Consider the following 21,706-nt stretch of genomic DNA (forward strand, 5'->3'; position numbering starts at 1 on the left):
GGCAGAAGAATAAGACAAGTGGAAAGAACACTATATAAATATAGCATTACGAAAGTAAGATAACGGTGAGCTGGAAACCAGCCACATGGCTCATTCTAAAGGGAAAGGGTGGGGGTCACATACCCTAGAAAACCAGGTGAGGAGACAAACAGCACTACCGACTGAACTGGTATGACTAGGTAGTCGGGAGACCATTGAAAAGAAAACCACAGGGGAAAAACAACAGCGCTAAAATAGAGAAATAATACCACAATGGAGGACTGGAAAAAGGGTCGAGTTGAACATGGCCAACACATGGGAGGCCTATTCATATAAACCGCTCCTCATCGTAAAGGAAGTTTTATTGGAAGACTAACGCCAGACATGAAGGTTCAACCAAAGGGCCACTGTAAAGAACTGAAGAAACAGATAGAGAGGCAGCGCCCACAGCCTAAAAAGCATGCAGGCCAGAAGCAAAGGAAAGACCTTGTGTGCACAGGATAACCTGTGCTTGTCCAACAAGCAAGGGAACAACGTGAGTGAGGATCCTGACGTCACCCAAGATCACACTCGGTATGCTTATTAGCACAAGGGAAACAAACCCCTAAAGGGGTTAGAACTGCAACAGCACTGGCAAGAAGTGGAAGAAATTCCCCAGAAAAGAATCCCAAGGGATTACAAACCTCCGTACGGTCCACCCAGAGGGGACGGGTAAGGAACCCATGTCCGAGAAGAACAGAAGATGAAATTCGCCATAAACCTCCAAAAATGGTAGAAGGTACATCTGAAGGACGGCTAGGACAACAACAAAATGTTGGTGTTGGTATCAGAGATGTCATGGAAATGGCTCCAATCAAAGGTGAAAGCAACTGCATCTTTGCGAAAGGCAGAAGCAGAGGAAAGACAGGCCATACAGAGGCATAGAAGAGGTAGGGCAGCCGAGGTGGCCACCCAATGCAAGATATGGACAAGGAATGGCTGCAAGGAACCTAGGAGAGAATAGAGAATGAGCAGGGGCCGATCTTGCCCATGTATAGCAAGAACTAGCACAAGAAGTACTAACGCTTGAAGAGAGAAAAAAGGAACGCCAATAAGGGCAGAACCAGACAATGTACCTTAGGCCAAGAACCATGCCCTTTCCCTTGCATCTGCTAGGAAAGAAGGGCACAAGACAGTGGAAGGGAAGAAGTCCCTGACCAGTGTTTAGAAACACTCAACAACAGGGGTATTGGGGAAGGGAGGGGAAGAACCCCCGTGCGTCATCTTCCGACTTCAGCATATGGAATCCCATATAAGGGGTACTATGGTGTCAGAAATCAACATACCTGTAAGGCATATAGATGGCGGACAGGTAACAAGGCAACAGTGCATGGGCACAGTATCATAAAAATACACCAATCAGAACTTGGGTAGAAAGCAAAAAACATTGTGCAGCAACCGCTGCAGACACCAAACAGGGTCAGAAGTTAAGACGCGTACCAAAAAACAATCAGCGACCACAACCTGCCAGATAGGGTAAGAATGCAAGAAAAGAAAATACGTGCTGGGGCAGGGCACCGTACGGCTTGAGGAGAGATGAGTGAAAAGAAGAAGTCAACTGGCACTGCTCTGTAACAGCTCACACAGAAGGGATTGCTCGATCGAGTACAGGGAAAGAAGAGGACGGTTTGGCAATCGGATTAAGATTTTGCTTCACTTCGATTATCCAGAAAACGACGTAAAGCAGACTCAGCTTGAGAGGCAAAAAGATATTGAACATAGAAAGGCATGTCCACCAAGGAGGACTGAACAACCTCAGAGAAGCCAGAGGTACGTAGTAAGGCACGCTGGGGAAGATTTACCGAAAGGCCCATGGCCTGTCCAACAGAATCTGTGGTATCCATTCCGCAACGAATCAGTAAATAAGTGGCTGACGCCCATCCTGGATCACCTAAGAAAGTGTCCAGAGAATCATCAAGGACAGAGGGGAGAAGGCGCTGAATCCCACAACACATGAAACAAGCATTGGCATAGCCAATAGGTCTAACCTTTGGTACCTTGTGTGTTTAGCCAGAATGTTTGGTTATGTTGTAGAGCATTGTGGCTGCTGTGCATCATGCTGAAAAGTTATAATAAAAAGTGTTAAGCATTTTTGTTACTTTTATACAAACCAAGACGACATTATATACAACTGAGGAACCAGATAAAAAAATGATTTTGACATAAAAAATGCCTTCCATTTTTTTTGTAGTTGCACTGCTGGCAACGTCTTCCTGCCTGTTCTCATGCTTGTTTGTTATCATTTTTTTTGTTATGGGGGAGCGAGACATAAATAACGGGGGAGTGGAGGTTGGAAAACAGTAATTTAATTATAACACGAGCAGTGGACGGACACTAGGGGAGATTCAAAAGATGTTGGATTCCGAGGGCAGACTGACGTGATGCTTAAGTGATGGTTAAGTGTGTGTAATTATGTGGCACTGAGTGGTAATATGTGGAGTTTATTTATGCTGCACTGAATATAGTAATTGTGACGTGTGATTATGTGGTACTGAGTGGTATTATGTGGAGTGTATTTATGTTGCATTGAGTAGAGTGTAATTATGTGGTGTGTAATTATGTGGTACTAAGTGGTAATATGTGGAGTGTATTTATATTGCATTGAGTAGAGAAATTATGTGGCGTGTTATTACGTGGCACTGAGTGGTATTATGTGGAGTGTATTTATGTTGCATTGAGTAGAGTGTAATTATGTGGTGTGTAATTATGTGGTACTAAGTGGTAATATGTGGAGTGTATTTATATTGCATTGAGTAGAGAAATTATGTGGCGTGTTATTACGTGGCACTGAGTGGTATTATGTGGAGTGTATTTATGTTGCATTGAGTCGAGTGTAATTACGTGGTGTGTAATTATGTGGTACTAAGTGGTAATATGTGGAGTGTATTTATATTGCATTGAGTAGAGAAATTATGTGGCGTGTTATTACGTGGCACTGAGTGGTATTATGTGGAGTGTATTTATGTTGCATTGAGTAGAGTGTAATTATGTGGTGTGTAATTATGTGGTACTGAGTGAAATGTGGAGTGTATTCATGTGGTGTGTAACTATGTCGCACTGAGTGATATTTTGTGGAGTGTATTTATGTTGCATCGAGTAGAGTAATTATGTGGCGTGTAATTATGTGGCACAGTGGTATTATGTGGAGTGTATTTATGTTGCAGTGAATAGAGTAATTATGTGACGTGTAATTATGTGGTACTGAGTGGTATTATGTTGATTGTATTTATGTTGCAGTGAGTAGAGTGTACATATGTGGCGTGTAATTATGTGGCACGGAGATGCAGTGCTCTATACTCGCATAAGATATCGGGATGTTCTCTGTGTCCCAAAAATTGGCCTTAATGTTGGTGCGTGGTGAAGGGGTAGGGCATTCGTCTTATAAAGACAAGACCCTCACTCACCCAAAGGTGACATGCTTCATCATTAGGTTCCCTCTTGCACACTGCAACCACAAGGTTTGCAGTGTGGGCTACTGAGATGCAGTGGTCATGATGAGTGATGCTGTGGTTGCGCTGTGTGATGCTGTGGTTGCGCTGCGTGATGCTGTGGTGGCGCAGTGTGATGCTGTGGTGGCGCTGCGTGATGCGGTGGTGGTGCAGAGTGATGCTGTGGTGGCGCAGAGTGATGCTGTGGTGGCGCAGAGTGATGCTGTGCTGGCGCTGAGTGATGCTGTGCTGGCGCTGAGTGATGCTGTGCTGGCGCTGAGTGATGCTGTGCTGGCGCTGAGTGATGCTGTGCTGGCGCTGAGTGATGCTGTGGAGGCGCTGAGTGATGCTGTGGAGGCGCTGAGTGATGCTGTGGAGGCGCTGAGTGATGCTGTGGAGGCGCTCAGTGATGCTGTAGTTGAGCTTGTTGCTTCACGATGACACACAAGCAGCAACCCAGACATTTCTACATCTAAAAATACACGCTAACGTCATATAGTGCTCGCCGCGCGTCTTTGTACAAAGATGCAGCGTGAATCCATCACTGAAACTGTAGTGAATGTCAGTCAGTGCGCGCTGTTCTGGCTGTGACAGGCGGGTTCTCACGCCCTAACCCTTCTCCGTGTGCTCTGCTTTCCCTTTACTGCAGACATTAGTGAACATCGGAGGCAACTTCAGAGCGAAACACTTTTATATCACCCAGGAAGGGGATTTACAGATTTAAATTCCACGTGGTGAAAGTCTACAACAGGCAGACAATTACTCGGAAAGAATGCCTGCTATATAACAGGCCTAACATCACAACATATGCTGCACACGCCAGTGTTTAATGAGGTGCGATTTAAAAATGTTATGTAATCCGAACTTGTAAAATGTACATATACCCATAAGGTTTTCAGGCGCTAGTGAGGAGACTGAAAGTGACAGCAGTAACAGGGAAAACAAGTGCAGAGTTAAACAAGAAAAAAACGCGAGCACCATCTGTTTGCAATTACCGCCAACGCGATAATTGGAAACAGATGGGGTTAAAGCTCGCTCCCACGGACCCTAGGCCATCGACCAAACAAGGCGGGACAATCACCCGCCTTGCACCAATTGCGTGCTGTGTTTTAAAAAAATGCAAAAAGAACTATTGATTGACAGAATGCAGAACAATGTCATACATTCACCCCAGTACAGAGATCTGGCCCTAAATCCATTGTTTTTTTGCTCACCATGCCATTCCCGTTTGAACCCAGCCATATGCAAATCAGTATTGACCCTGTGCCTCACGGGAACAGTCCAGCCCTAACTGCCAAGCCAGGTCCTCCCTGGACTGGAAACAAGCATCCTAGGACCGGTTTCGGGGTTTGACCCCTCTTCAGCCTGGATAGCTGAATGGATTTAACCCAGATCTCTTGACTGGGGATGAATGTTATGATTTGTTCTGCATTCCGTCCATCAATTGTGTGTCTTTTGCTTTCTCGCCCTAAGTGCGCCAGGTATGCCCAGACGTGGGTCCTGGACTCACTGTGCCACTGGAATCAAGCTATCCTGACTGAAGAGGGGTGAAACCCTGAAACCGGTCCTAGGATGCTTGTTTCCGGTCCTGGGAGGACCTGGCTTGGCAGTTCGTGCTGGACTGTTCCCATGAGGCACAGGGTCAAGACTGATTTGCATATGGCCAGGTCTTAACTGGGGTGGCATGGTGAGCAAAAGAATGATGGATTTAACCCAGATCTCTTGACTGGGGGTGAATGTTTTGATTTGTTCTGCATTCCTTCCATCAATTGTGTGTCTTTTGTGTTTTTAAAAAAGACACATGCACAGGTCAATTGCGGGCTAAGTAAAAAAAAGCACACGTACAAGCGTGTGTTCAGAGCTCAAAGGGCCTTACTTAATGCCTCGCAGAGCAGCGCATGTGTGCTGGCTCAGGCGAGACCTAAAAAACGGCCCAAAACACAAGCCATAGTAAGGGAATGTAAAGCGGAACTTATAGCAGAAAAGACATATCGGCCAAACGCATTTACCCCTTTAGACTCTGTTCGGAGGGGCGTCACGTATGGCGCCAATGTTGGGGAAGGCTGCAGTAGCCTGAACCATAAAGCTGTGCTGAGTATGCTGGTGGAAAAGGCAGAGCGAGTCACTAGGGATAGGATGGTGCATATGAGCTACAGACCGGTCCACAGAGGCCCCCAAAATGGGTTTAGCCGAAGTGCCCAACAGAATATCACTGAGGGTTTCACTGATGGGAAGCGCAGCTTCGGTTCTCAGCTGGCCCTGTTGAAGCACCCCAAGTGAAGGATCAATGGCCACTTCCACAAAGGAAGCTGCAGCCCTAGAACTACGTTGACTCTCAGCAAAGGCGAGGTAGCCCCGGAAGCAAGGAGGAGAAAACAGGCCAGAGACAGGGAAGAATCAAGGCCACTAGCGTCACCTAAGGCAGAAACCCAATGAATTTCCGGATGAGGCTCAGTGAGGTGATCACCCATGTCACCAAATTACAGGTGTGTCAAAGAGAAAATAGCAGGGGGCTCCTCTGAAAGTGGAGGAAGGTAGCAGAGAAGACCAGAAGGCGTGGCCCAGATTCTTGCTCTGATTCCGAAATCGTAGAAATAGGAGGTGAGTCAGGGACACTGCGCGTATGCGGTAAGGTGGAGTTAGGCCACGGTGCCGACCGCCTATTGCGTGACTAACCAGGCGACAGAGAGGACAAAAGACTTCGGGAGGTGGCCCTCGAGTGGTCTTCGGGGGAAGAAGAGAACCGTGACTCCCGAGGGGCCGTCGACCACCATGCAGCTAACAGTGTCATGTGGCACTCCTGCAACATAGACGACCGAAGCTGAAGAAACAAGCCTACACGCCTAGACACGACATGCAAATAGGATGAGGGTTCGGGGGTCTAAATTGTAGACCTTGAAGACACCTAGAAAAAAGCACACTGTTTCGTTGAGGTAGGCCAAAAATGGCCTGAGGTACTGCTCTCCGGATCCGTGTGGAAGCGCGGTAAGGAAGAAACTGACATCAGGGGAGGGTTTATATGGACTCTGACGACATCCTTATGGAGTCGCTCGACGCCCTCTTCGGTGTGCAGAGGTCCTGAAAAATTTCCAGATCCATTTTGGATCTTGGGGATAATTCAATAATTCAAGGGTAAAGAATCTGCGCCTAGACGTCTCTATCAGATATTATTAAATAATTAGCTATAGACCAAGACAAAGAATATACTACAACCCCTAATATGCATATGAGATGAGAAAGGGCAAGTATTTTCTGCAAACCTTTTGGACAAGTTAAAAAACATGAAAGTTATACTTACTAAAAGCATAGTTACAATTTATGCTTTGGTTCTGAGCTTCATAATTAGCATGCATCTTATCTACTAAACTAAGTTTGAGGTTTTCACATGTCTCACATTACACTGCAGCATGAAACAGTCAATTTCCAGAGACCAAGAACGAATGCAAGAAAAAAGCAAGAGGCTATGCAATGGCTTATCACCAATTATTTAAACACTGTTGCAAATGGGATTCGCCCATTTAGTCCACTATGATTTTTCGCTTCTGACTACCCAGTTTTTGGACTTTTACTGTGAGTGAGTCTCACTTGTGGTAAATTCACAGTAATTGCATTGTTAACCGCCAATGAATGCTTTTTAAGATAAGGTCGCTTCTGTGAAGCTACAGTAAGAGGCACTGGGAAGGTTATATGTGAATACAGGCATTTTAAATTGTGTGCGAGTTGGGTGTGCAAGAGTACCATCATGCACATCATGGTATCTGTGCACATGTAGCCAGTTGCTGAAGGGAGCCTGCAAGAATTGGTAGTGACCTGGAGTAAGCCTTATAAAATAAAAGGGCATACATAGTAAACAAATCTAGTTCTTACTGAATAATCTGTGGTGCTTTCTCTTTATTATACAAACTGGTGAAATCTGCCCTGAAGAACAGCTTTACTTCACTTACAACTACAGCGTGAGCAAGGTACCAAACCACAACTTATGCAACATCAGGATTTGTGATATTTCTCTGTCCAGACCTGTGTATCCCTCTAATGGGCCAAGTTAATCACACTCCTCACTAGTCCTCCTCACACAAAATGGCAATCAACAGTGATTGTCTCAGTTCTTTAGGAAAAGAAGGGGCGGAGAGGAAATCTGATAATTAGCTTGTCATGCTACATTGGGGCTGGGACAGCAAGGGCCACTGGAACAACGGAGGGAGCCCTAGCTCCGTGGAGCTAACAAAGGAAGTTCTCATCTTTGAAAGTTTGCTGGAAAGGGATCAGGCAGGGTTATTTGGTAGGGATGGAGCTCAGACCCTTAGTGGAGCTCTTACCAGAGACACTTTAAATCACCATTTTGGATTGTTCCAGATTGCTATGCAGGAGGGTTCGGACAGGTGTTGAAGAATGAAATGACATCCCAGGATTGGCCAGGGGTGCCAAGCCCCTAAAACATTCCATTCTCACTTACATACACCTGCACCAGGAAAAGACAGTTGAGAGGACCCTGGAGTCACTACACAAAAGCGAAAAGATGCCCAGTTGGAAGGAGAAGCCAGCTAATGCTCTTCAAAGATGTACTTTGACTCCAGCTGATCCCCAGGACTAGGATCAGTCTCTCCAGGACTAGCAGCGCTGGCCTGCTTATGCCCCCTGGCGACCAAGCATTGTCCGAGCTTTTCCGTGTGCAGATGTGAACAGTATTACTGAGGGTGCCAAGCCCAAAGTATTTCCACCACTTGCTCCATATCTTAATGTGTTTTTCTGGGCAACCCAGAGCTTCATACACCAGCTTTTAGTGTTGTGCACACCAGTCTACGCCTTGGCACCACTGGGTCAGTGAGGGTTGTTGGGCATTTTCCATCTCTAGACTACGTCCTGTTTTGCAACCATTGTGGCTAAGTTGATTAATGCTTGGTCGGCTGTTGTGCCCCCTATTCCCTCAAAAATCCCCAGTAGAGCAATCTTCGAGTTTAACTCCACCTCCCATCCCTGCACCTGCGAGAGCGTCCGACTCACCTCACCCAAGTAACTGGCAATTAAGGAGCATGCCCATACCATGTGATAGAGAAGTCCGCGGGAGCATGCAGACATTTGAAAGATGTGGGGCTGGGGAGTGGGCGTGCCCGACATAGGTAATTAGGGGTGAAATAGGCACAGTGGAGTCAGTCTACTTGCACTAATCTTGATTTAGATGAGATGGTTATGATGCGAGGGGCCATGTTGGAGCCTCACCAGTCTTCTTCCTCCAAGGGTCGGACCCACTCTTTCCATTGGGTTTGCAGCAGTGCAAACTTATCTGGGGCGTTAATGGCCAGGGAGAGACAGATTTGGGAGACCCCTCTTGAAGCAGCACACCCATTAATAGCCTGGCATCCAGTGGACTGTGTTTGAGGAGTTCCGTGTCTGGAATGATGTGTACCATCAGTGCGTGTCGCAATTGAAGACATTTATGGAAATTCGTGGACAACAGTGCAAGGCCGATAGAAGCTCCTGAATGGAGTGCATATGGCCACCTGACCATAGGCCTCCCAACAGGGAGGTACCTATCAAGTCCCAGTGGGCAAACCCTATCTGGACAGCTGTCTCACGCAACCAGGTCCCTCTCTCCACAAGAGGGTTTGCATTGTAAGTTTGGAGTCCCAACCCATGTATCAAAGAGCCGCACGCCAGCAGAGGAGACATATAGCTTCCCTAGCACAGACTCAAAGCCCATCAAGGTTAGCTCAACTCTATATGCCGGGTCCTACCAGCTCCCACTAAACCAGTTGTTGAGGAAGAGGGTAATGCCAGGTAATACAAGTAACGATTGGTCATGCCCAAGCCCCATCATACTTAGCCTGCTAGCATGTGGCTAGGGCAATCTACTGTCTGGATTTGTTCCATAGGAAACAGCTTCACCACTAAGTACAGCTCTTTAAACCATTGACGGGGTACTGCTTGCCGGAAGTTTTGAAAGAGGTACAGGAATTCTTGGCATAATCAAAATTATTTTATAGTGTGACCCTTCCCATCACATTAGGTGGGATGGCCCCCCACCTCTAAGTTTGGGCTAACGGTGTAAAGTTAAGATTCCACTCCAATTTGGGAAGAAAAGGACATGAATTCCTAGATAACAAAAGCTCAAGCGTCTGCCACACGATGCTTTCTTGAGAAGGGTGGAGCAGAACCAGTACAATTTCAGTCTGGTTAACCTGTAGGCCCGTGGCCTTTCTGTAGAGCTGAAGAATATGTAGACAGCGTGGGCCCATCAGTGGGGAGTTGAACAGATAATAGAACATTTGCATACAGGGCTATTTGATCTTCGTGGCCCATCTCCAGCCATGAATTTGCACATTGTAATGGATAGGTCAGAGATAGCTGCTATTTCTTCAACCGTGATTGGTTGGTACAACTATTGCCTAGAGACCAGGACACCGTCGGTAAAGAGATGTTAATCAGCAACAGGGAGGAAGTTTCGGCCTCCAGACGGCAGTGTATAGCTGTTGGTAGAAGTCAGTAAAGGCCTGTACTATGGCTGGTGTAGTATGGGAAACCCTCAGCGTCTAAGATGTCAGGGATTACCTGGGATGCCAGAGGTCTAGTGGCCAGCCAGTGTAATAACTTGCCAGTTTGGTCTCCCTGTCTGTAAATCCTGACTCTGGAGGCACGCAATATGGGACATGCCTCTTTCAAGGTGGAGTAGTATTAGAGAGTGATCAGATATTTCTCTAGGAAGGATCTGTACCTGAGACATACAAGAAGTCAGCGTCCAGCATGGGTACAAGATCTATGCATGAGTGGGTGTGATGGGCCGCAGAGTAGTGTGTGTATGTGTATATTGTCGTTGTTGGGGATACCATAGCCTCCATATGTCACATAAACCGAGTGTGTCAATACAGTTGGATAGTTGACAGGTCCCAGTGCACCCATTTCTTGAGGAAATGCCTGTGGAGCCAACATGGAAATCCAGGACAGGGTTGAACTAGCCTCTATCACCCTGGTACAGTGTGGTAATTCTAGGATAAGATTTGTTAAAATTTGAAGAAATAACTCACCAGCCGGGGAAGGAGCACGGGCACAGACACACATCAGATTGAGGCCCTGTCCTTCTGCTCTACCGTCCAGGGTGATATATTTGCATGGATGTCGAAGAGGGCTTGGGTGATTACCATGTGAAAGGAGCGGTAAAGGACTGCTACTCACCGGGAGCCTTGCGGAAAGCTGGCATGGAAAACCCTATTGTAGTGGAGCAGGAAGGAACACAGAGTGCATAGTAAGTGTGTTTCCTGAAGCATCAGGACCGTGGGAAGAAAGCGGTGGGTGTAAAGCAGGACCGTGGACTGATTTACGCGGTCTAACAACCCGTTAACATTCCAAGATAAGACCTGGAAATCTGTTAGGACAGCCATGGGAAAATAGGTATGGCCAAGTAAGGATGTCTCTCGGTGTTCACGGATGGTGTTAGGTGCCTAGGACAGTCGTCATTGTGCCTGCAGGTGTGGAGAATCAGTTGCATGTGTTGATGTGGTGGTTCTAGTCAAACAACAAATGACAACAAAACCCCTCACAGTGAATGAAACAAAGCACCCCAACAACTCTCCACCCCATACTTCCATCCCTGAAGCATCTGTCGGCCATTTAACTAGAATATAACCCCTAAACAATACTCAACATAGACATCAAGTGATGGACCCTCTCCTGAAAGCATCTCGGACTAGCTGTCATGTAGTATAAACTTAAGTTCAGTTTCGTTCCAAGCTTCCCCTTGGTTTAGGTAGCCGGGCGTCCCGTATCTGGGCAGCAGAATATCGCCAACCTTCGGTTTGGGTGTTATTAGGATGTAGGTGGAGTGAGTCGCCGGAGGCTGCTGTATGTGTTGTAGGATTGGGGGGTGTTGACTCTCTCTGACAGATGGAGCAGGGTCTGCAGTTGCGACAGACATGTCGGATTCTGATAAAGGCGCGTGGGCTGCATTCTATCCACAAGCCTTGCAGGCGAGGTGCCGGGCAAATAGCAGGGGTCCAGTAGGCATGTGAGGTAGAAGTAAGTGGACAGAGAAAGAATCCGGGACAATACTCAGCACCAAACTGGTCCAGGTCGCCGGTCAGTCCCCCTCTGGCACTCACTAGTGGGCTTGTTCATGGTGTGCCACTAGGACATACGGGTGGACTCCCAGGTGGCACCCTCACCTCCAGCTATCGCTGAGTTTGCAGATCATCCAGTGCTCAGTCATCCCCCCTCTTCCGCACCAGGGCCGCACAGCAAGAATTCAGGTTTTATATGTGCGGTGGGTTTGGCTCTACATTCTATTCTTTCTGGGGAGGGAGATGAAGCGGAGCTGTCATTATCAGCCTGCAAGTCAGTTGGTGCCCTTCTCCGCACCTTCAGGGCTTCATGTGCTGATTGCTGGATTCTTGAGTGTTCGCTGGGGGGCTCCAGTTCAATCATGGGCACGACCCCCTCTGGACATCGAGGCCCAGCTGGGCAGTGCTGTGTTGATAGGCCCACCCACCGCAGCCCACTCCGGCCTCCGTAAAAACTCATCTCATGCACTGGGGGAGGGGGGGGAGGAGAGACATGTCTCCCGCGTCTGGGTGAGCAGTCGCCCCCAGGCCAGGTCCGAAGGTCAAAAGCAGAACAGGGCCTCCAGGCCAGAGCGTCTGCAGTCAGACTCGAGAGCCCAGAGGGGTTCACTATTTTGAACGCAGCCGGCATCTATCTCCTGGTCGGGCCTGTCGTCTGAACCTGTGTGTGTGTGTGTGGTCAGCACTGTGCACCCGCTCCCTCCAGGGACAGCCAACACTTGCCAGCTTCCGGAGGTAAAGAGACACTTCTGATGAATACATCTGCCAGTGGATTCCTCACCTTGTGAATATCCCCTGCGCTAGCAACATTCGGAAACTTTTGTAGCTCTCCACGCCGACGAGGACGAAGACGACGTCACAGAGGCACGGCTCCGCTCGCGGCTCCGCTGACGTCACTGGATCCATAAGAAGACCTCACCGGCGTAATGACGTCAGTTCCCTTTTTTCCGCGCCGTCGACGCTAACGGTTTGCTGGGACTCTCCGTAGCTTTGGCTGGTTACTTTGTTTTTCTGCTGGTGTCTTTCTTTCTACTGGTTTGCAGTTAGAAAATGTCGACTAAGAAGTCCAGGTTCAAGCCATGCAGGGAGAGCGGTAAGCACATGTCGATCACGGATCCGCACGAGGACTGCGTCTGGTGCCTTCTCATCGGATCATGATGTCGAAGGATGCTCTTGCTGCCGCAAGATGAGTTCAAAAGCTTTGAAGGAAAGGGAGGCCAAGTTATTCATTGCCAGAATGAAAAAGGAGAAGAGAGGTCGAAGAAGATCAAGATCGAGGTCGGCGTCGAAGTCGACGTCGGGGCATGCTTCGAAGTCCAAGAAGCACAAGAAAAAGAAGAGGCATGGTTCTCGACATCGTTCGGATAGGGATGCGGCTCAGAGATCGACCTCACCTTCTCGACGTCGTAAGGACTTTGTGTCTCCTTCTCCTGTCTCTGTTCCTGCCTCTCCTGTTGGCCTGACCTCGCCTGCGGCTTCACTGGAGCACTCTCCGGCTCCATCTCCGACGCCGGCTCATTCTCCGGCTCCAGTTGAGGAAGTCCCGGCTCCGGACGAGTCTTCGACTCCGCTAGCTCCACCGTCGGCGCCGATCGGCCCGAGTCCGGTTATGCCTCAGCCTGAGCCATATCCTCCCTTTCCATACCCAGGTCAAGATCCAACGCATTATTTAAATGCGATGTATGGGGTCTTCACTAGAGCAATGTACCCCTCCGGAGCGCCTTCAGGTCCCATGGGTTCAATGGCTTTCAACTTGGGAGTTCCTCAAGCTTACCCCCAAGCTCCATTTATGACATTTTTCCCGGCGACGCTGTCTTGGCATTTCCAGGCACAGAGGACATTGACGCCGCTTCCATCTTCACCGGCTCCGGCTCGACCTCGTTCGACTCCGGCTGCTCCTCTGGATCCGGGTTTGACGCCAGCTCCGGCGCCGTCGGTTAAGGCGCCAACGACTCCTGTTGTGAGAATCAGATCCAGGAGAGAAGCTCAAAGGGTACTGGAAGAACAAAGGTACCAGGTAGAGGAGATGGAAGAGGGTGAGCTCATGGAGTCTGATGATTTGTTCGAGGAGTTGAAAGAAGCTAGTGGCCTGGACTTGTTACCTGAGTGGGAGATAACTCCTCCAGCTGATACTCCTTCAAAAAATGTGGCTCCCTACCACTACCACTTATTAAAAAAGCAGCTGAGCTTTTGGATCTGCAGCTACCATCTGCTGAGTTTAAGCCGAACATCCTCACAGAGGTTTTACACTCTCCCTCCTCTGTGTCGGAACCCTTGCTTCGATTTAATGAAGCCATTATTGAACCGGTCATGGAAGTATGGCGTAAGCCCTTCTCTGCTACTGCGGTCTCTAAATCTGTAGCAAGAAGATATAGGGGGGCTCCAGGAGACCCAGACTTTCTGACTTCCCATCCTTCTCCGGAGAGTCAGGTGGTTCAGGCTGCTTGTTCTAAAAGATCTTCAGGTGCCTTTCCCCAGGTCCCTAGCGACAGGGATGCTAAAAAACTTCAGCCAAGAAAATCTTCTCCTCTGCCAGTATGGCTTTAAAATCAACAAATGCCACCTGTCTTTTGGGCCGCTCTATCCATGCTCTAATGGATTCAGCGAAACAACTGGCCCCTAAGTTGTCAGAGGAAGATAGACAGAACTTTAATGAGGTGCTATCAGACACTCAGGCGGCTGCGCGTCAGGTTATCCAGAATGGCCTTGATACTGTGGACTCTGTCGCTAGAATCATGGGCTCTTCCGTTGCCACAAGGAGGAGTGCGTGGCTGAAGTCATCTGAGTTTTCCCCTGATGTGCAGGCAACTCTTCTGGACTTGCCTTTTGACGGCTTTGTGCTTTTTGGTAAAAAAGCTGATGCTGCATTGGAGAGATTTAAAGAAAGCAAAGCGACGGCCAAATCTCGGGGTCAGCACACACAACCTAGGGGTTCTTTTAGGCTGTACAGGGGCTTTGGAAGATCGTCCTTTCGGACCTACAGGCAGCCCCAGCAACAGAACACCCTGTATAAGAGCTACAGGTGCAGAATCAGAGGTCGTGCTCGAGGTTGGCAGCTCTCTTCCTCCTCCTCCTCTTCCTCCGTCCCTCCCACCACTGCAAAGCAGCCCTAGATCCACCATTCTGGATCATGTTGGTCCTGTGGGGGGCCGGCTGACCCATTTTCTACAAGATTGGGAATCAGTTACTACAGACCTTTGGGTTCTAGATCTTGTAGAAAATGGGTACGCCCTTCCCTTTCGGGAATTTCCTCCAAATTACCCTCCTTGCCAAGGTGCTTGCTCAGAGGACCATCTTATTCTCCTGCAGGAGGAGGTCCTAACGTTACTGAAAAAAGGTGCAATAGAGGTGGTTCCAGAGCAGGAAAGGGGTCAGGGATGCTACTCCCGGTATTTCCTGATTCCGAAAAAGGATGGCAGGCTGCGTCCAATCCTAGACCTCAGGATCTTGAATCTTTTTCTGAAGCAAGAGAAGTTCAAGATGCTCACCCTTGCGCAGGTTCTTCAAGCGCTGCAACAGGAGGACTGGATGGTGTCGATCGACTTGAAGGATGCGTATTTTCACATCCCCATCCTGAAGTCGCACAGGAAGTATCTCAGTTTTACGGTAGGGTCACAACATTTGCGGTCCTTCCGTTTGGTCTTACTACTGCACCTCAAGTCTTCACCAAGGTGATGGCAGTGGTGGCAGCCCGTCTCAGAAGGTCGGGGATTCCAGTTTTCCCCTATCTGGACGACTGGCTGATCAAAGCAGAGTCGCCAGAGAAGGTGCTTCATCATCTGCAGGATGCAACTCAGCTGTTGTACAAATTGGGTTTCTCGATAAACGTGCCCAAATTTCATCTGGCGCAACCTGTTCAAAGATGCGGTACTGGACACTACTGTGTGTCGAGCATTCCCACCTCCACAAAGGATTCTCGACATACAGGAAATGATTCCCTTGTTTTACAATGGAGCGGTCGTTCCAGTTCTGAAGGGCCTTCGACTGCTTGGGATGTTTGCTTCCTGCATCCTGCTGGTCAACCATGCACCCTGGCAGATGAGGGCGCTCCAGTGGTGTCTCCGCAGGCAGTGGTAACAGCACAAGGGAGATCTCAGGGAGTCTGTGAGGATCTTCAGAGAAGCTGCAGCGGATCTGTCTTGGTGGAGCGTGGAGGGCAATCTGTCTCAGGGAAAGCCCTTCCATCTTCCTCCATAGGTGGCCACGGTGATAACGGATGCATCCACTTTAGGGTGGGGTGCTCATCTGGGGGGTCTGGAGATCAAGGGTCTGGAGTTACGGGCGATACGTTTGGCACTCAAGGCCTTCCTCCCTTCCCTTCGCGGTCAGTCAGTTCAAGTACTGATGGACAACACTACCGCGCTGTGGAATGTCAACAAGCAGGGAGGAGTGGGGTCGCATTGTCTCTGCAGAGAGGCTCTACGTCTCTGGTCCTGGGTTCAGGATCATCAAATTTGTCTGATGGCAAATCACCTGGCCGGAGTTCTGAACGTGCGTGCAGACAGTCTCAGTCGACAGTTTTCTGCCGACCACGAGTGGAGGCTTCATCCAGAGGTAGTTCAGCACATCTTTCGGATGTGGGGAACTCCTCATGTGGACCTATTTGCCACTCACGAGAACGCTCACTGCCAGTCATTCTGCAGTATCCGTTGCAGGGAGCTTTGAGAGACGCGTTTCAGTTGGGTTGGAGCTCACAACTCCTTTACGTGTTTCCCCCCCATACCCTTGATTCCTTGGGTTCTGAGGAAGATTCGCCAAGACCGGGCCCAAGTCATTTTGATCACCCCGGATAGGCCAAGAAGGGTGTGGTATACAGATCTTCTCCACCTCTCCTCGTGCCCTCCGCTACGTCTCCCTCTCAGGGCAGACATCCTCTCGCAGTCGGAGGGGCAGGTTCTACACCCCCACCTCCAGAGCTTACACCTTCATGCCTGGAGATTGAACGGGGCAACCTGAATTCTTTTTCTCTCCCGCCTGACGTGGTGGATGTAATTTTGTCTGCCAGACGTCATTCCACCAAATCTATCTATTCCTATAGGTGGTCCAAATTTGTTCTTTGGTGCGGAGAAAAGTCTATTGAACCTTTAAGGGCTCGTTTATCCAACATTCTTCAGTTTGCTCTTTCTCTTGCTCAGCAGGGTTTTGCTGTAGCTAGTTTTAAGGGGTATTTGTTGGCTTTGTCGGCTTTTCTTTGCTTGCCGGATCTGCCTTCCCTGTTTAAGTCACCTATTGTATTACGATTCCTTATGGGCCTTACAAACAAGTTTCCGCCTACTCCTTTTATTGTGCCTCAATGGGACTTAAATCTTGTCTTAACTTATTTGATGGGCTCTCCCTTCGAGCCCTTGCACAAGTGTCCCTTGAGGCTGTTGTCTTTCAAAACAGTCTTTCTCATTGCTATTACCTCGGTGAGGAGGGTAAGTGAGCTTCAAACTCTGAGTTCAAAACCCCCGTTCTTGACCAATCATGCTGAAAGAACGGTACTCAGGACCAGGGCTGCTTTTCTGCCTAAGGTGGTAACTCCTTTCCATCTGGGGCAATCCATTACCCTTCCTACCTTCTATCCTCCCCCTCACCCTTCCAAGGAGGAGGAGCGGCTTCATCGCTTGGACCCTAAGAGGGCGGTGAGCTTTTACCTCGATAGGACTAAGGATTTTCGGGTGGACGACCAGCTCTTCGTGGACTTTGTTGGCTGCAGTAAAGGCAGAGCGGTACACAAGTGCACCCTTTCCAGATGAATTATCTTGTGCATCAAGATTTGTTACTCTTTGGCCAGTAAGGAACCTCCAGAGGGTATAAGGGCTCATTCTACCAGGGCAAAGTCTTCTACATCTGCCTTATCTAGAGGTGTTCCTGTGGAGGACATTTGTAGGGCGGCAACTTGGGCCTCCCTCCACACTTTCGCAAAGCATTACTGCTTGGATTCCGAGGTGAGGAGGGACGGACACTTTGCTTGTTCCGTCCTTCAGGACTTTTTGGTACAGAAGGGTGGACACCCTCCTCCGGGAGTGGGGACTGCTCTGGGAATCTTTTCACAAGGTGAGGAATCCACTGGCAGATGTATCCATCAGAAGAACAAGTTACTTACCTTCCGTAACGCTTTTTCAAGTCAAGTCAAGTCAAAAAGCTTTATTTCGATAAAAGAATTATCATAAAAGCATGTACATACAGATATATAAAAAACAAACAAAGAATTCATCAAGGGAGCAATATTTACAAGAAGTCACAATAATTATGAAAATACTCTCCAACTTGGTAGCTTAATGACTAGTTATATAAATACATTAAAAAGTGTAAAAAACAGTTAAAAAGGTTAAAAAAGGGGATGAAAGTGCTATAGACAGAAATCATCTACTGGGACTTATTAATTTACTTCTAATGATCCAAGACCAGCCCAGAAATTTGGCCACTGCACAAACTAGCATCAATCTTGTGTCAGATTGTAGAATACGTAAAGCAACGCGATAGTTTGTAGCGCCCAGGAGGCGACAGGCAGGGCCTAGCCATTTCCTTCTTGGATTGCTGTATGCTGGGCATTCAAACATAATATGGGCAATGCTTTCGACCTTATCCACACAGATCAGACAAGTGTCAGGTGTCTGATAGGGGGGCTTCCATTTACTAGTGAACTCTCGGGTTGGAAGAATCTCTAGTCTGAACTGGAGATACAAAGATCTATCCCTTGGTTTTTGTACAAACTCGAGATAAGGCTCAAAGCAAATGGACTGCTTGTGGATGTAGAAAGCTTCAGTCAGCCTGCCAACATTAGAGTTGCTAAGATCCTCGTTATCAATCCTGGCCCAATATGCTCTTTTAAGGTCCACCTTACTCACGGGGACACCGTGTTCCCAGGCATCGTTTAGATCTAGTTGCTTTAAGGATTTTTTGATGTTACGGAGCCAGCTTATTTTATGGGAGCCTGGAGTGTTCATAATTTCTCTCAGGCCCTCAGAGTATTTTTCTAGCTCCGGAGTGCGCCAAAGACGAGCCCAAAATAACAAAGGGCGCAACCTAGCAATATCTTTGATCGAACGCCTACCCAGATCACTGAACAGTGGTTTCAGAGGGGTTCCCCTAGGCATTGAGAGTAGATCTCTCATAAATTTGTTCTCGGACAAGATGATGTCTTCAATGTTGTCAAAACCCCATAATTCGGCACCATATAGGGCCGTACCAACTGCTTTGGCCTGGTAGATCTCTAATGCGGGAGTGATTGGCTTACTCCTAGAGGATCAATGTTCTTTAGCAATCACTCCCGTGGCTCGTTTGAAATTTAGTAGCATCTTAGTAATGTGGGGTCTCCAGCTTAAGGTGTCAGAAACTCTGATTCCTAGATAGTCAAATAATTTGACATATTCCAGGGGCGTTCCGTCAGACACGATAGGTACGCTGGGTGATTTATGTGACTTGAAGGAGAGGAGCTTAGTTTTTGATGTGTTAATAGCTAAACCTCTCAATGAACAGAACAAATGAAACCTATCTAAAAGCTTCTGTAGGCCTTTTGGTGTCTTCGAAATCAAGAGGGTGTCGTCCGCAAAGAGAAGGGTGGGAACTTTTTCACCCGCCAGGGCAGGGGCGTCAGCTGGAACATCTTGTAAGAATTTCACCACTCCATTCACAAACAGGGAAAAGAGGGTGGGCGCCAATACACAGCCCTGGCGGACACCTCTTTTAACTGGGATCTTATCAGTTTTCTGTGCCTGAGTTCCCCACCGGACCCTTGCAAAGTTACCCTCGTGTAGACGAACCAAAAGGTCCAGAAGAGGGGACGGCAAACCCATTTCCTGGAGGACAGACCAAAGACGGGCACGGGGGACCAGGTCAAAAGCAGATCTCAGATCTATGAAGGCCAAATGGAGACTGCCCCTACCAATCGAAACAACCTTCCAGTGTAGCAAGAGCAGCCTGAAGACCTGGTCGATCGTGCTCGTCCTAGGTCTGAACCCAGCCTGAAAGTGTGAAAGAACACTATGCTCAGTAGCCCATGACAATATACGCTCCAGCAGAACCCTGCCAACGACTTTCTGGCCAACGTCAATAAGACTTATTGGTCGGTAGTTGGCAGGATCCTCCCTGGAGCCCTTCTTATATATTGGTACTACTTCCGCTCCTTTCCATGATTCAGGGATGGGTGACCCCTTAAGGATGGCATTGAGTAAGATGGTAAAATAAACAGCCCATGATTTAGGATCGGAGCGGAACAAATCACCAGGCAGGCCGTCAGGACCTGGAGCTTTAGCTGGAACTAATCTGTTGATGGCGGTCACAACTTCTACCTCTGTAAACAAGTCATAGTTGGTCAGGATGGGATCTGTTGGAGCAATTGGAGAAAATGTACTCAAGGTTTCATCATCTGTGCCCGAATAGAGGCTCGAAAAGTGAGCAAACCATTCATGGTTTATGATGTGGTTAGAAATTACATCAGGGTCAGAGCCTCTTGAGTATCTGCACAGGTTCCAGAATGTGGCTCCATCCCTGGCTAAGCTAGCAGTTTTTAAAGCCTGCCAGTGAGATTCCTCCCAGGCAGACTTTGCTCTGATAACAGCCTTCCTATAGGCAGACCTGGCGTATTTAATAAGGGAACAATCCTTAGTTTTAATAGCCGATATAAGCTCCTTCTTACTTGACCTGCACTCAGAGTTAAACCAGGAGCCAGGTGACTTATATTTATTGGTTTTAGTTGTAGAAGAGGATATAAAAAGTGCTCCAATCAGCTCGGTGGTGGAAACATGAATAGATGTGGCCCTTGAGCACTGGACAGATTCCTCATAAGCTTCCCTAAGTTCAGCGGTTTTAGATGACAATATATTTTTTATAGAATGAATTTTTTGTTCATCTAAGGCGATTTTGGGCCATTTCAGGAACCTTTTGCAATTTGATGGAATAATATCTTTGGTGGACGATAGGGGACAGGGATCGGAAATTGCTTGGTCTGGTGGCCACAGGTTCTTTAGCGTTAAGCAAAGTGGGTTATGGTCACTGTCAATGGTTGGAGCTATGACCAAATCCACCGCATGGCGCCACAGTCTACGATCGATTAAAATATAATCGATTCGAGATGGACTAGAGACTCTATTAAAAGTATTGGCTGCGTGGAGGTCGGAGGGAAGTCGACCATTGGCAGCTCTCAGGCCAAATTCCAAAACCAAAGCATTTAGCTGAATTATCACCGGTGTCCATCTCTTCACTGGGGGAATAGATAAAGAAGGTATCCCCCATTTGGCGTCTTCTTCATCGACCTCTAAGATGTCTTCAGAGGCAAGGGGCTCGTAGGTACAGTTCAAGTCCCCTGCGACCAGAATAAGTGAGCTAGAAGGACAAGAGGAAAGCTGTTCTTCCAGTGTAGTGACAATTGGTGATTTAGGTCCTCCTTGGGTGCCTCTAACATATATGTTGAAAAGCTCAATGCAGGGCCCCCCTTTCAGACCACTCAGAGTTATATGCATCATGTCCGGTGATGAGCTTTGTACTTCACGGACCCTACAGGGAAGGGCAATATTTATCCATATTATGAGGCCTCCAGAGGGGCGGCCACGGCCGATGGATCGGGCAGGAACACAATAACTGGTATAGCCAGGTTGGTACAAAGGTGTTAAGCTCCAAGTCTCTTGGAATATGCAGATGTCAAAGGTGGAAATAACAGTGTTCCAATCCGGCAGGGTGAGTTTAGCTTTCAGGCCGGCAATATTCCATGAGACGATTTTATAGTTCAATGGTTGAGCTAGAGGTGGAGTAGGGTCAGGGTCCAGAGTGTATGAGATTGGGGTCAAGAGTTGTGTCCCGCCTTCCCCCTGAGCCCCACAAGGAATAGGAGAAAGTCCTATTTGAGTAGACATCCTGCAATTGGCAGCCAGGATTACTTGGGGTACTCCACCAGAAATTGGTAGGGTATTTGTTGCCGGAGTAAGTCAATCATTTAATTCCAAATTAGATACACCCTCAGAGCCATGATTTGACAATCCACCCCACCTCCTCGTGTTGTCTTGACTTGCTGTAAGGAAGCGTCTGAATTGAATAGCAGACGAGTCAGGGGAGGAAGATCTGTATTCTAGTGCTATAAGGCCGTCAGCTAGGTGATGGTTAGCTAGAGTCAACTCTATTGCGTCCGTGTAATTGTTGTCAAGTCTGAGTCTGCGGACCCCCAATAGATCATCTCTTATGAGGGATCGGCAGCCTCTGACATGGCGAATCCAGTGTATGATCTTGTTTTTT

General features: G+C 48.1%; 1 protein-coding gene across 10 annotated transcripts in view; it reads right to left on the reverse strand.

The window, feature by feature from the left end:
* The window catches only part of CASK (calcium/calmodulin dependent serine protein kinase), a 1,269,229-nt gene that overhangs the window by 536,364 nt on the left and 711,159 nt on the right, over positions 1–21,706 (reverse strand). The gene's annotated exons all lie outside the window — the stretch shown is intronic.

The sequence above is a fragment of the Triturus cristatus genome, chromosome 8, assembly GCF_964204655.1.
Source record: "Triturus cristatus chromosome 8, aTriCri1.1, whole genome shotgun sequence".
Taxonomy (NCBI): domain Eukaryota; kingdom Metazoa; phylum Chordata; class Amphibia; order Caudata; family Salamandridae; genus Triturus; species Triturus cristatus.